Below are 16046 nucleotides of genomic sequence, written 5' to 3'. Positions count from 1 at the left end.
AAGTCAAACACTGAATTTGAGTCTAAACCCATTCCAAATACGAAAGATGTGACAAAGGATAATATTGTTCTTGATTTTATGAAAGAATTACAGGTATACTCAAGAAAGAAAGTTCCAGATCCTGAACCAATGCCAGTCCAAGAACCTGATCCTAACTCTAGAAATGAGGTAACTACAATTTTTTACTCTGTTTCTCAAAATGAGCATGAATCTCCTAAAACTATAACTAGTGATTATGATATACCTATTGCTATTAGGAAAGGAACCAGAGAATGTACCAAGCATCCACTATACCCAATCTCTAATTTTGTATCATTTGAAAAATTCTCACCATCCCACAAAAATTTTCTTGTGAGCCTAAATACTATTTATGTTCCAACTACATTATCCGAGGCATTATCCAGTGAGAAATGGAGGCAAGCCATGAAAATAGAAATAGAGGCCTTAGAAAAAAATCAGACATGAGAACTGGTAGAGTTGCCTAAAGAAAAAAATCCAGTGGGGTGTAAATGAGTTTTCACTGTAAAATACAAGGCAGATGGTACTGTTAAAGGTATAAAGCCAGATTAGTGGCTAAGGGCTACACTCAAACCTATGGAGTGGATTACCAAGAAACCTTTGCTCCAGTTGCCAATATGAATACAATTAGGATTTTGTTATCATTGGCTGCAAATTACAATTGGCAGCTTCAACAATTTGATGTAAAGAATGATTTTCTACATGGTGATTTGGAAGAAGAAATATATATGAAGGTTCCACCGGGATTTGAAAGTCATCTAGAAGCAAACAAAGTATGCAGGCTGAAAAAAGCTTTATATGGCCTTAAACAGTCTCTTAGAACTTGGTTCAAGAGATTTGCCAAAGTGATGCTAGCAATGGGATATAAACAGAGTCAAGGAGATCACACATTATTTATCAAGCACTCTGATTCAGGGAGAGTCACAGTTCTATTAGTGTATGTTGATGATATAATTGTAACTGAAGATGATGAAAAAAAGAGAGAATCTCTAAAACAGTATTTGACTAGAGAATTTGAGATAAAAGAGCTAGGAAGATTGAAGTACTTCCTAGGAATTGAAGTAGCTCACTCACGGTATGGTATTTTCATCTCACAACAGAGATATGTGATAGATCTTCTGAAGGAAACTGGGAAGCTTGCATGTAAACCTGCAAATACCCTTATAGATCCTAATCATAAAATCGAAGAAGCTAATGAAGATGCTGCTGTAAATAGAGAGATGTACCAAAGATTAGTTGGAAGACTCATTTATTTCTCACATACTAGACCTGACATAGCATATTCTGTGAGTGTGGTAAGTCAATTTATGCATAGTCCTAAAGAAGTGCACCTACAGGCTGTCTACCGTATATTGCACTATTTGAAGGCCAATCAGATCATCAATATCTAGGTTAGATATTGCTTTGGCTTTTCTCTTCCCACGCCTCTGGTTGAGGGGTTGGAATTTCAGTTTGTTCTGGATTTGGTTGATCAGCAGAACTATCTTCTTCATCAGATGTGGTTTCATCGGATGAAGGTGGTTCATCCTTGACTACTGGGTTAGTAGCAAGAATTTCAAAATTATCATCTACTAAAAGAAATTTGGGGTTAGTTCCAGAAGCATATACAGATGCTGATTATGTAGGTTCAATAACTGATAGAAGATCCACCTCAGGCTACTGCACTTTCTTAGGTGGTAATCTTGTGACTTGGAGGAGTAAAAAACAGAATGTGGTGGCAAGATCAAGTGCTGAAGCAGAGTTCAGAACAATGGCTCAAGGAATTTGTGAACTACTATGGTTAAAGATTATCCTAGAAGACTTGAAGATCAAGTGGGATGGACCAATGAGACTCTACTGTGATAACAAGTCTGCAATAAGCATTACACACAATCCTATGCAACATGACAGAACAAAACACATTGAAGTAGATCGACATTTCATAAATGAGAAACTAGACAGTGAGTTGATTTGTACACCTTATGTATCAACCAAGGATCAACTTGCAGATGTGTTGACTAAAGGTCTCAGTAGTGCAACATTTCAAGAAATTATTTCCAAGCTGGGAATGGAAAACACCTATTCACTAGCTTGATGGGGAGTGTGAGAAAACACTTATTTACAGCTGATTGTAATATTGTAATCTGTATATTTATATTTGTATCTCTAGAATTAAGTATTTGTATCCCTAAAATTAGAATAGACAATCTTTCAATTATAGGGTTAGTTTTTTAGGAAGATTTAGTTTCCTAGTTTAACTCCTAGTTAGTTATATATAAACCTAAGATTCTTGTATAATTCAAAATAAGCAGTTTTCCAACATACATTCAGTTTCCACACTGATTTATTTCTTAGTTTTTCCACAAAGGGCAATGTACATCATTGGTCTTGGGACTATGTTACCTCCGACAACCATTGGTCGGGACACTATTGAGTGCATACCCAAGATAGCTGACTGCCAAAAAATTGTTTAATCACGTGAGATTCTCGTTCTGGTCTCAAACAAAAGCTGAAGATTAGAAACACAGTAGAGCGAGCGCAAACATCTCTATTAATACAGACGTCACAAGTGTATGGAACCCTCATACATAAACAAGCATGCACAATTATTCAGTTTGTGACCACTAACCTGAGGAGGGTTGATAATTGAGGTACTCAACAAGCTTCCATAAACACCACCATTGGATATTGTAAACGAGCCTCCAGCCATTTCATCAATTGATATGGTCCCATCATTTGCCTTCTTTACGAGGCTGTTGATTGTCTTCTCTATCTCAGCAAAATTCATCTTATCAGCATCTCGAATAACTGGAACAACAAGCCCCTGACAGGAAAGATAAAGAAACAAAAAGCTTAACATAGAAACATGAATCACATTCTTTTTTTTCTTTTTCTTAACTTTCAGTGCCCATGAAGGATGAGGTGATCTATGCATATATTTATCAATAGAGGCCTATTTGATTGGTGGGGAAACTTTGAAGATTAGCAACAAGCCAAAATGAGAAAAGACTTGATATAATCTTCTAGATACCTCATTTTCTCATTTGTCATGAAATAAAATAAAGCAACTTCAGCTCAGCAAATAAAGAAAACAAGTAAAAAAAAAAAAAACCCTTCAAAAAATCTGTAATGTTTAATTGTCAAAGGACACAGTTTTGAACCTATTGATTACGCATTTCAACTTTAGAAACTGCTCTAAGTTCATAGGTAATTCTTAAATTCAATACATTTTTACATGATGTTTAAATTTCTTTCAAAACAAGCCAAGAAAGAATGCTGAGAGAAACACTAACAATCCAAGTTTCAGCAAGCCATTAAATGGATAAATTGCAATTTGGCAGATCAATCACAAAAAAGATTACCTTCGGAGTACCAACAGCAATGCTGATATCAATATAATCTCTATAAATAATATCATCCCCATCAATTGGCAAATCAATCAGAAAAAAGATTACCTTCGGAGTACCAACAGCAATGCTGATATCAATATAATCTCTATAAATAATATCATCCCCGTCAATTACGCATTTACTATAGGCTGATGCTGAAGTGCACTAACAGCAGCCTGAAACAAATAAAATAGAAGAAATGATAAGGGAAAAAAGAGAAAGCAAAGTTAGTGAAGACAGGCCATGAGTGCATATGTGACCATTTCAAGAACAAATTTTGCATACTTCAACAAATCCTGACATAAATCCCAACTTGACACCATGTCTCTCAACAAAAGCATCCTTGAAATCAGAGCGGAGCTTCATCAAATTAGTCCTGCAATGATAAGCAAATCAAAAATAAAAGGAAACAAATCAGCATAGCCTTCATAAAGTATAATGATCTGGTTAACTTCACAGAAAACTTGTATCAGAAAAGGGAAGCAAATAGTTAGGTACAGTCAAAGAATCATCTGAACCTAAAAAAAATCAAAATATAAATGTTTAGAAAGTGAAGTAGCACAGACGGCAGGATGCCAAACACCTGATGCAAAGAACTAAAATATGAAGATAACTGAACTCACATGTCAACTTCATTGAATGTTGTCAACATCGCAAAAGTATTCTGAGAATCTTTCAATCGCGTAGCAACCCGTTTCCTAACCCTTGTCATAGGAACCTGTAATCATGAAGCCATAAACTCAGGATATTTTCTAAGATGCTAACATCATTTTTCACAAAAGGCATCAGAAAATTCTAAGCATACCCTTTGGATAACATTTGGATGCAAACAGCAAATGAAAAGATTTACTCTTCTTTCCCTTTCCTTGGGTGGTAGTATAGGTTCAGTAGCAGTTCGTTTTGGAGGTGGTGGAGAAGGGGCTTTAGGCTTCTCCACAGCAGGAGAGACTTCGACTTTAGCTTTTGGCTTATCCTCCTTTACAGTTTCAGCTGGAGGAGAGGGCTTGGAAGCAGCTTTTTCTGATTTCTTTTCAGAGGGGGCATATCAGTGGACTTTGAAATGACAGCAATCTTGGTACCTGGTTCCACAATATCTCCTTGGCTATATACTGGCAAGAATTATGACATTAATATTCAGGATCCAATCCACTTCCCTTCCTCCCAGAAATGAGAAGGCAGGAGTCTAGGAACGACCAACAAGCTAGATGCATGCGTGCATGCATGTTTGACCCAAAGATCCAGATTTATTGATATATTACCTCTTGTATCACACCATCTTGGGGGCTGACAACATCAATTGTTACCTGATGGAAATAAACACCACAGGTATGAAGGGTATAATATCTTCTTGATAGAGGAAAAGGAGAAGAATAGTACTTTATCTGTTTCTATCTGAGCGATTGGTTCGTCAGCTGCTACTCTATCACCAGGTTCTGCTCTCAAATTTCAGATACATACACAATCAAACACTTACAACCCTGAAAACGAATATTTCTAGTGAATGAATGGAAATTACAATAGCAGAAAACATACTTTTCAAGAATGTTGCCAATGTGCCATCAGTAATTGATTCTCCCATAAAAGGGACCACAGCATCAACCAGATCCCCTTCATCACAAGTTAAGTAAAATAGGAAAGTCAAAATCTTTAAATTTAACATAATTACAACATAAAAGGGAATTCATCTTTATTTTCAAGCAGACCTGTTCCTAATCGGCATGTACTTTTTGAAAGTGAAAAATGCACTAAAAATGCCAAAATGGTGGAGGTGCAAGTCTAGTACCACCAAAGTTTACACCAAATCATTATACAACTAAATTGCAGCCAAAGTTTTGAAACTATTGCATTCACACTTTTCCAGAGAAAGATTTTAAAAGAAATTTTGAACTAAAACTATTTTCTTCTTTTGACATATTGCCTGCCATAGTACCTCTTGGGCGGCCCAACTGCTAACTGAAAATTGGGTTTGACAATTGTTAGATGTTAGTGGTCTACCTCAGATAAGTGGTGATTCAAATAAACAATTATAATGCACAGGATCTAAATTCTAGCAAAAACCAAAAACACACATCCCTATGTTAATACCATTCAAAAAAGACCAAAAAGAGAAAAAATGCTAATAAACCTTAGGCCAAATAAATATCATTAAGGAAATTATTCAATAACATACCATCTCCAGGAGCAAAAGCCCTGCACGACTTTTGCATGATAGCCTCTGACTGAATGCTAGAAATGACATCCCTGCCCACAAGCAAAGCTTTCAGGGGAAAGAAGTAAAGAAGTGCTAAGGAGCAGCTAACTGATTTAAAGAATTATATATATATATATATATATATATATATATCATGGAAAGAGAATTTCCTTTACCAGTTACGCTAAGTAATCTAGTTCCTGATAAACAAATAAGAGATGGACTATGCATTGAAATGGGCCTGCTATTAAAGTTAGATATACAATTGTCAGAATAATCCAGTAGTCAACTCATACCCTGTGACAGTTTAATTCCTAACATTGATGTGCATTACAAAGTTCAGAACCAACTAATCTTGTCTCTGTTAAACCAGCTGAACAGCCTATAATAATAATTTAATATTTCATTAACAATGAAGAAAATCAACAAAATTATGCCAACAAAAGAAGAAAAACCACCCAAAAGATATACCTGGCAGAACAAGATGAGAGAAGTTTCGGACATGGGCAATTCCTCTCGGTTGAAGTAATAGTATCTGTTCAAGCACTTGAAATTTCAATCTCATGAGAATATTTACCAATGGATGACAAAAATTCAAACTCCAAATGATTAAAAAGAAAAAAAAGTAACATTATTTCTAAATTAACTAAAGATTAAAATTTCAAATTTTATGGACAATAAAATGTGCGATTTTTTACTTTAAATCAAAGGACTAAGTTTGAATTATTTTTGAAAAAAAAAAAAGAGAATATTTTACCATATGATCTTGCACTTCTTTTACTTTATATCAACATTTTAATATTGCAAGGCCTAAATAAATCAACCATCTTCGACATCAGTTATAGATTTAATAGCATCAAGATCAACTGAAATTCAAAGAAACTGAACTAAGTTCATGATTACCAAATCTAATTCATTATCAACTGAATTATTTACCTCTTTTCCAGCATTACAAGAAACTCTAGATACTGAAACACCCGATCGAATCGCCAGCAATGACTTCCCTAATACCTGAAAAATCACAAAAAAATGAAAAAAACATTAACAAAATCCTATGCTTTAGCTAAATATATTACAATTTAAACAATAAAAGTTCTAACCAAAGATGATGAGCCTCCGCTCGCGACTTTTCTCCTTAAAGCGCCCAACATCACCGATATTCAATCCCTACTCTTTTTTTCAAAATCAGAAGCAAAAAATAAAAAATCAATAATTTTAAACCCAAAAAATCAAATAAAAATCAATAAATTATAACGTAACTTACCAGATTTCAGTGTATAAGCAGTATATGAATGAGACGTGAAGCAAAGTAATATCGAAGAGAGAGCAGTTTGACTTGATTGCTGCAGACAAAATTGAGAGTCGTCGAATAGAGTATAATTTTAAAAAGACGGTTTTTAAGAGAGATTTGGCTTTTCTTTCTTTTGTTTGGTTTGAGAGAAAATTAGAGAAAGAAACCGCGAAGATGCGGGTTTTGCGGGTCTGTTGTATCCGCAATGGCAAGCTCATTTGAGCTCTCTTACCTGGCAGCGTTTTATTGATAGATACAAGTGAGGATTCTTTTCTTCCTTTTAACCGGGAAAGGAAGGAAAAGTCGTTACGGCGCCGTTTCGAAAAATGACACTGTGAGCTTTGTTTGGGTTCGAAAATCTAGATTTAGGCTTCGTTTGGGCTCAAAAATCTAATGTTTAGGCTTCGTTTGGCTTCGTTTGGCTTTTATTTGGATTTAGAAATTTAAAACTTTTAAGACCGGCATCTCATAATTTATTATGATAAACTTTTATTTCTTCCATCTTAATTTCTATGTTCATATTTATTTATATCTTAAAATTATATATTTTTTTATATTTTTAAAACTCTTACATTTTATATTTTGAAATTATTTTTTTATATATTTTTTTTACATTTTAACATTAAAAATCATAAAATTTTAATTTTATAAAAAATTTAAAATTTAATATTAAATACATAAAATCAAAGTTTTTTTTTCTTTTTTTTAAACTCCATGAAAGTTAATAACACCCAAACAAATTGAAGTAGAAGGAATATAAGTTAAGTTTTTAATATATCTTAAGAATGGTGAAAATATTAAAAATTTTACTATAAAAATTTCCTTATTACTATTATATGTATACATGGTACTATTAAAAAGTGATTTTATGAGAAATCAAGGATTAACATAGTCTTCGTGTGTTGACTTGATAATTAATATGTTAATTAATTTGCCAAAGAAAAATATTATTTCAATAGTACTAAAATTGCTTTTAAATTGAAGGTTTTGAGTTTGAACTTTAGTGTAATAAAAAAAAACAGAAAAATGTTCTTTTGTTTTCATTAATTATTGGATTAAATTTTCTCAACTGGTAATTAAGGTTAAAGACACAAGATTTGTATTTATCGTGAAAGTGAACCTTGGGGTATCTTCAATTTTAATGATAGAAATGCAAATTAAGTTTTTTTAACTTTATTAAAAATCTAGTAGTAGGATTCAAAGCTTCACTTAGTTCATGTAGTCACTTGTAATAGGTAGCATCTAGTAAATTTAGGGTTGGAATTCAACCTTTGCACTTCCTTCCCTTATCTCCAAGCTACGATCTCATAAAAAAAAATTACTGAGAATGGGTTAAAATTGAGGTTTCAAATATATAGCACATTATTAGAAAAATGGGTTTTATTGGTGAAAATTTTCATTGGTAAAAGCCAAATTTTTGTCAATGATAACATTATTGACTGATTTATAGAAAAAAAAATTCCATCGGTATTAACTAAGTCAGTAATGTTATTCCGTCCATAACAAACAAATACATTATAGGGCCTGCTAATGTAGGCCAGTTTGTAGGTTGGCTGGCTTAGGTTTCATTCTAGCTATGGCAGTTGGTTTTACTTCCTCGACAACTTTCTTTCTTGGTGGCATGGTGTTTTAGCTCGGCCAAAAAAAAAATTCCCCTACCTGGTGCATCAAATGCTTGTGTCAAGCTAAGTTGGAGAGGTAAGACTCTAAAATCACAAAGGAAAGAAAGAAAGCCATTAAGATTAAATACTATGAGTGTCCTTAAAGTTTGTGCTTTGATGCTGAAGTCAAAGATTAGCCAAAGAGGAAAATAGAAAAGAGAATAGAGAAGATAGAAAGACATGTCATGTCTAGATGGTACTTGCATGACTTTAGTTATAGTTTGAAAGTAAGAGGTTTCGGGCAACTTAGGCTACCTAAGGTTAGTCATGTGGTTAAAGATGACCTAAAGTATCAAGTTAACTTAGATATTGATTGTCCACCAAGAGGATGACAAGTCAACATTTAGGGGAACCCGCTAGGCAGATTAGTAAGGTGGTTGAGCCGACTTGGTATTATGACCTTAAGTCAATCAAACATGTAAGGTCAGTCTAAAAGTCTAAAATATCACTGGCTATCTGTTGGTAGTCTCTAATGAGAAAAGATGACCAAAATAACCTTTAGACCTAAAAATACCCCTAATAGTTAGATTTTTAATTTAATTAAATAGATTTAATATTTGACAGCTTCAATTAAAAAAAAGTATATTAGTTAATTAATTGATTCTATATAATTAGGTGATGGACTGAACATTTCATGTGTGTATATATTCAAGTATTCCATTAAGAACAAAAAAATAGATATGACTTTTGTTTTCATTAAGAACAAAAACACTTCATTTTGATAATTAAAACCATCAAGAACAAGAAATTAAGCATAAGTAAAGAAAAAGTTGGTTAGGTACCATTGTTATGGCATGAAAATGTGTTTTGAGTCTTTACTAAAACTTGTACTCAAATTGGGGCATCCTTTGTACTCCAAAATAACACAAAGAAGGGAATCCAAAATGATAACCCATTTGAATGAAGGTATTTAAGCTTAGAAGCTTTGAAAGTTTCAATCCTTCTAATTTAAAGAATATTATTCCCTTTCCATCATCTCAAGTTTAATTCACTTTGATACCCAAAAACTTGCTTTGATTTGGAAGCCAAATTAATTTCGATATTTTTTAGTTTTGAAAGAGAATAGGCAACAATAATTGGAAACAAGCTTTGAAATTGTTACACCTATAAATCCATATATGTCTAAGACAAGGGAAGGATATAGGTTGGATATAACTTTATAATAATGATGCTATTGAAGTTTGGTTTATTTCAATGATTTTATTTGACTCTTCACATCACTCTATATCCAAATAGTTCATGTGTGGTAAATTTCTAGCCAGCATAAAAGAGAAGATAGATTTCAACCTATTACAATTTGACACATTTAACTCTCTAAGACATTGAAGGCTTGCAACTTGGAAAGGACCTTATAACTAATGTACACGCTTTTAAATTTATAACCTCTATTCTTGAGAGAAAATATCTAGCTTATTTGAAGTATCCTTTCCCAATTAATTATGTTGCACATGTTGTTAGGTCTTAACTCAGAAAGTTATAGTTCATATAAATATAAAAAAATCATAATTTCATTAAAATTGAATAAATTACAAAGGTTGAAGAATGTATAACTTTAAACATATGTTTAATTGGTTTTCAACTGTCAATTAATTTTTTCCACATAGTGCAATGTCATCAAAGTTTGCCTATATATATATGTCATTAATTTGCATTAATAGGATCATCACTAGAATTTCCCATCCAAATTAAGTTTCATTAAACTCAAATAATTTGACTTAATCACGCGATAACAAAGTAAGGGCTTAAGTGAAAATTTGATTAAATATAGTTAGATGGCTTATTTTATTGTTATGCCATTACTAAACAAAATATTTTTTTTTTTTTTGCTTTCATTGGGTTTGATCTTTTCATCTTTTAATTAAGCTTTTAACCTCTGATTTTTCTTATGCAAGCTTTAAGGTAACCACGATTTACATCTTTATCCTTAGTAACTTTCTCCAATTTTCTTTCCTATACAATGGCTTAATAATTCAATTGTCTCAATTTTTCTTAAAGTTTGAGATTCTCCTTTTGTGTCCTTGCTTTTTCTGCCTCGAATTCCAATCTTGTGATTTTGATTTCCAACGTCAGCTCCTTTGCCCATGGATCAACTAATTGAGCAAACCATCATATGGAGGGTACCATATTATTAACCCTTTTTGCTCTCCATACTAAGTATGCTGGAGTGACATCATGAGTACATCTTTTCAGCTATGATTAATAGGTTTATTTTTATGCTTTAGTGATATTGTGTAGTCAAACCACATAGTTAAATTTTCCATAATCGAACTCTAACTGGTTCAACCCATGAATCATCTAAACAAACTATTTAGACTTATACTATCTCTTGACCATAAAGGGTACATAACTCATAACTCTCGAAATTCATAAAAGTGGACCCATGTTTTATCACTTCAACTATACAATATAGATGTATGAAGCATCCAAAATGCTCTCCAAATCAAATATTCCATATTAAGATTTTGAAAGAATGCAACCCATTGCTCTTTAATGAGGTCCTTCTATGGATGTCAGTAGGTAAGGTATAAGGTGGATAGAGCATTCCTTATCCCATTCCCAAATTTTTATATTATACCTATCCTGGTATCCATATCCAATAGGTATTTCAAATCTTTCCTCACCTCTATCCTCGTAAGTATTTAACAAGTATAGGTAATCCTTATATCCATAGCTTTTTTTTTTAAAATAAAAACTATAATTTATTTTTTTAGCTTATTTTTATTTTTATATTATATATTTAGGTAATTTTTTCTAAAATAAAATAAAAATACATCTCAATGCAACTGTTTTATATTTTTGATGATGCATGCAAAAAGGAAAAAACACAAAAATAAAAAGGTTAGTAAAAATAGATTTATAATGAATAAATTTTCAAAATAGGAAAAGAAATTGGTTTTATTGTTTTGAAAACATTTGCCTTTTTACTTATCAAAGAAAATTCCTTTTTATTTTTTACCAAATTGAATTGGAAGTTAATTATCCCACAAATTTACATACAATATACTTTGTGGAGATTATTTGTTGTGGCAAAATTTGTAGAAGCAGCCCCAACAATAATACCAAAAGATACCATGCAATAATGATGATGAATTCATGACATTTAAAAAGGAAAATTAAAAATATAAACCAAATAAAAAATGAATTCATGACATGGTTATATGACATGGTTATAAGAAATAGATTTTCATGTTATATAACCATGTCATGAATTCATTTTTTATTTGGTTTATATTTTTAATTTTCCTTTTTAAATGTCATGAATTCATCATCATTATTGCATGGTATCTTTTGGTATTATTGTTGGGGCTGCTTCTACAAATTTTGCCACAACAAATAATCTCCACAAAGTATATTGTATGTAAATTTGTGGGATAATTAACTTCCAATTCAATTTGGATTGGAATTAATAGGATCATCACTAAAATTTCCCATCCAAATTAGGTTTTATTAAACTCAAATAGTTTAGCTTAATCACACGATAACAAAGTAAGGGCTTAAGTGAACATTTGATTAAATATAGTTAGATGGCTTATTTTATTGTTTTGCCATTACTAAACAAAACAATTTTTTTTTTTAGCTTCCATTGGGTCTGATCTTTTCATCTTTTAATTAAGTTTTTAACCTCATATTTTTCTTATGCAAGCTTTAAGGTAACCACGATTTACATCTTTATCCTTAGTAACTTTCTCCAATTGACTTTCCTACACAACGGCTTAATAATTCAATTATCTTAATTTTTCTTGAAGTCTTAGGTTCTCTTTTTGTATCCTTTCTTTTTTTGCCTCGAATTCCAACTTATGATTTTGATGTCCAACGTCAGTGCCTTTGCCCATGGATCAACTAGTTGAGCAAACCATCATATGGAGGGTACCATATTATTAACCCATTTTGCTTTCTATACCAAGTATCCTGGAGTGACATCATGAGTACATCTTCTTAGCTATGATCAGTAGGTTTATCTCTATGCTTTAGTGATATTGTGTAGTCCAACCACATTGTTAGATTTTCCATAATTGAACTCTAACTGGTTCAACCCATGGGTCATCTGAACAAATTGTTTAGACCTATACTATATCTTGACCATAAGGGGTGCATAACTCATAACTCCCTAAATTCATAAAAATAGACCCACGTTTTATCACTACAACTATACAGTATAGATGCATGAAGCATCTAAAGTGCTCTCCAAATCAAATTTTCCATATTAAGATTTCAAAAGAATGCAACCCATTGCTCTTTAATGAGGTCCTTGTACGGATGTCAATAGGTAGGGTATGAGGCGAATAGAGCATTCCCTATCCCATTCTCGAATTTTTTTATTATACTTATCTCGGTATTCATATCCAATAGGTATTTCAAATCTATCCTCACCCCCATCCTCTTAAGTATTTAATGGGTATAGGTAATCCTTATATCCATAGCTTTTTTTAAAAATAAAAAATAAAAACTATAATTTATTTTTTTAGCTTTTTTTATTTTTATATTATGTATTTAGGTAATTTTTTCATAAATATATATTAATATATATTTTTCAATAAAAATATATTAATTCTAATTAATCTAAAATAATAATTTATATCATTTAACAAAAAATATATTTATTAAGTATTTATAAATATATATGTAGAGTACGAATATGAGGTGGGTGTTATATTACCCATCCCCATCCCTATACCTAATAAAAATTTAAAATCATACACATCTCTATCCCTATACCCACAATGTAATACCCTTTTTCATCTTCATTTAGGTAAAAAATTAGATTCTCCATTAGGTATAGGTATTTTTAGGTCATTCGACCATTCTTTTTTATAGAACTTTGTGATAAGGACTAGGATTTCTTGTATGGTTTAGAGGAACTTTATCTTTGCCCTAAAAATGGCTTTGAAGCTAGATGTATAAAAGCTACACATATCCCAAAAAATGCCATTCTCTTTTTCTCCAACAACAATTCAATGATTTAATTATCTTTGTTAAGATAACCATTGAGGGATTGAAATATTTATGCAACTATGCTGAAGAATCTACCATTTATACCTCGACATGCCCTAATACCCTCAGAAAGATTAGCAAACCATAAATCACCAAGGCAAATATTTCAATGACTCACTTTTCATTATGGTTCTTAAGTTTAAGATCATGTAAGAAAGCCTATGGGATACCATCAATGACTCTTTTCTTCTTATCGATCACTTTGACATCCACACCAGTTATCTTATAAAGTTTTTTTTTTGATAACTTGATTTCTTTTATTCTTTCTAGTATATCTTATTTGAACTTGGAAACTTTATATGAAGCAAAGTGGAATAGTCCTCAATAGTTAATGTCATATCTTCTTTGTTGAAAGTTAAGCAATGGTATGATGAGGTTCCAAAATCATATTATCACCTTAATCTACCTTTCATTTGTCTTTATCGAAATAAGTAACTCAATATTTCTATACTTCTTGATAAAAACATTTTTTTCTTTCTGCCTCCATTAATTCCAAATGTTTTCCAATTCAGTCAAGTCATTCTAACGTAGGTCTAAGTGGACTATTACAAGACATATCCTTTAATTAAACAATCTCCATCCTTTTGTTGCCTATTCTTAGATTGATCTTTAATTTTCCAATATGTCTTACTAATAGTAAATACTGAAAGTGAGTCCTGAGATTTCATGGTCACAATAGTAGTTTTTTTGGCTGGACATTATCTAAAATAAAAATACACCTCAATGCAACTATTTTATATTTTTGATGATGTATGCAAAAAGGAAAAAACACAAAAATAAAAAAGTTAGTAAAAATAGATTTATAATGAATAAAATTTCAAAATAGGAAAAGAAATTGGTTTCATTATTTTGAAAACATTTGCCTTTTTACTTATCAAAGAAAATTCCTTTTTTTTTTACATTTAGGCTTTCATCAGGTATCGTAGAAACCTCGAAACGATGGTGTCATCCTATTATAGATATCGAGATGCTATTAAACTTCACCTATTCTACGATCCATGTATTTGTCCAAAATCAAGTAAAGGGTAAGAAGTGTTTTTCATGTGTTCTAATTTTGTGTGCATTCTATAAAGAAGGTTTTGCATGGCTCTACCTATAGGGTGGTTCTTTATGGTTTTCTATATGCTTGGCTGGGATTTTTACGTGTCTGAAGATTCCCAAATTGCTCTTCACTATTACCCATACTAGTCTAGTAAGGTACCTTGATCTTAAACTATTATAGGATACAAATGGAAAAGGTTTAATATGAATAAGAGTATTTTAGATGTATTCATCTCACAAGAGTGTAAGTACTTTACTCCCTCCTAAAAAGGTTGGAGCTCACGTATAAACCTCATGCATGTAAATGAATACGTAATTGTGTGTGCCAAAGAACAAACAAGCATTTGATACTCTTTACCAAGATTCCAATATCTTAAATGTCTCTCAATTTATTAGACAACATAGAAAATGCCTTAATTAACATAAGTAATGAATGATATAAATAAACATGAATGTAGGCAACATTATTCTTTTTTTTTTGTTTTTTGCAAAATTTTTCATTTTTCAAAATTTTTGTTTTTGAAAAATAGAAATAAGGGAATTACTATTAAATATCAATTAAAACCATTAAATCGAAACTTAAGATAGCACATAATTTATTTTTGGCTCGACTTTAAAAAAATATCTCTAGTGAAATGGTCAAGTTGTCACACTATGCAGGTTTAGGAATCTGACCACCTCGTTAAAATTATAAAATTAAAACAATGAGTTGTCACAAATCTTTATTTGAGTAGATATAATTGGTTACTTAAAAAATTATTTTTTTAATAAAAATTTTAAAATTAATTAAAACTTATTAAAAATATAATTTTTTTGTATGCGAAAACACATCTGAGTTAAAAAATATGGTTATACATAGGGAAGTATTAACACTCCACAGTACCGGTTACAAAATAGTCTTAATTAATAACATATATTCCTTTAATATTGATAAAAAATGGCCTAAATTTTAAAATTTAAAAAAGAATGCCTTAAATCCCATTTATTATCATAAAACCCTTTTTTTTTGCCATCCTTTTTAGAATCATTTTATTTAAAAATAAAATAAAAATTTTGTGTTCCGAATTTCTCAATATCTAGATAAAATTTAGAAAAATATTTTTGACTTAAGTATTTTCATGATAATCCTTAAAACCAAAGATAATATTTTTTTCATAAGAAATAATTATTAAGAATCCCTCTAATATTTAGGTAGAGTCTTAAGAAATATTTTACTTAGGATATTATCTTATTTTGTTTTTAAAAAATAATTTCTTTTATAGTCATCTTTGACTACATTATATATTTTTTAAGAATAGTAAAATGTATGTGATGTAACATGAAGCAAATTAATGATGCAAATATAAACTAAAAGATAAAAATGACCAATTTAATTCATATTATAAATCGTTAATTTTATCACTTTATATTTTTTCATTGTTGTTTTTTTTTTAAATATTTAGTGATAAAATAAAAATATTTTTGTGTTTTTAGAAGTAACATTT

General features: G+C 31.0%; 1 pseudogene; it reads right to left on the bottom strand.

Moving 5' to 3' along the window:
- Positions 1 to 2323: 2323 nt before the first annotated feature.
- Positions 2324 to 7125, bottom strand: LOC149519139 (dihydrolipoyllysine-residue succinyltransferase component of 2-oxoglutarate dehydrogenase complex 2, mitochondrial-like; annotated as a pseudogene).
- Positions 7126 to 16046: the final 8921 nt, after the last annotated feature.

This window comes from Durio zibethinus, chromosome 4 (assembly GCF_047325235.1).
Source record: "Durio zibethinus cultivar Kanyao isolate XHJ-2024 chromosome 4, ASM4732523v1, whole genome shotgun sequence".
Taxonomy (NCBI): Eukaryota; Viridiplantae; Streptophyta; class Magnoliopsida; order Malvales; family Malvaceae; genus Durio; species Durio zibethinus.
This window is presented reverse-complemented; position numbering and strand designations above follow the sequence as displayed.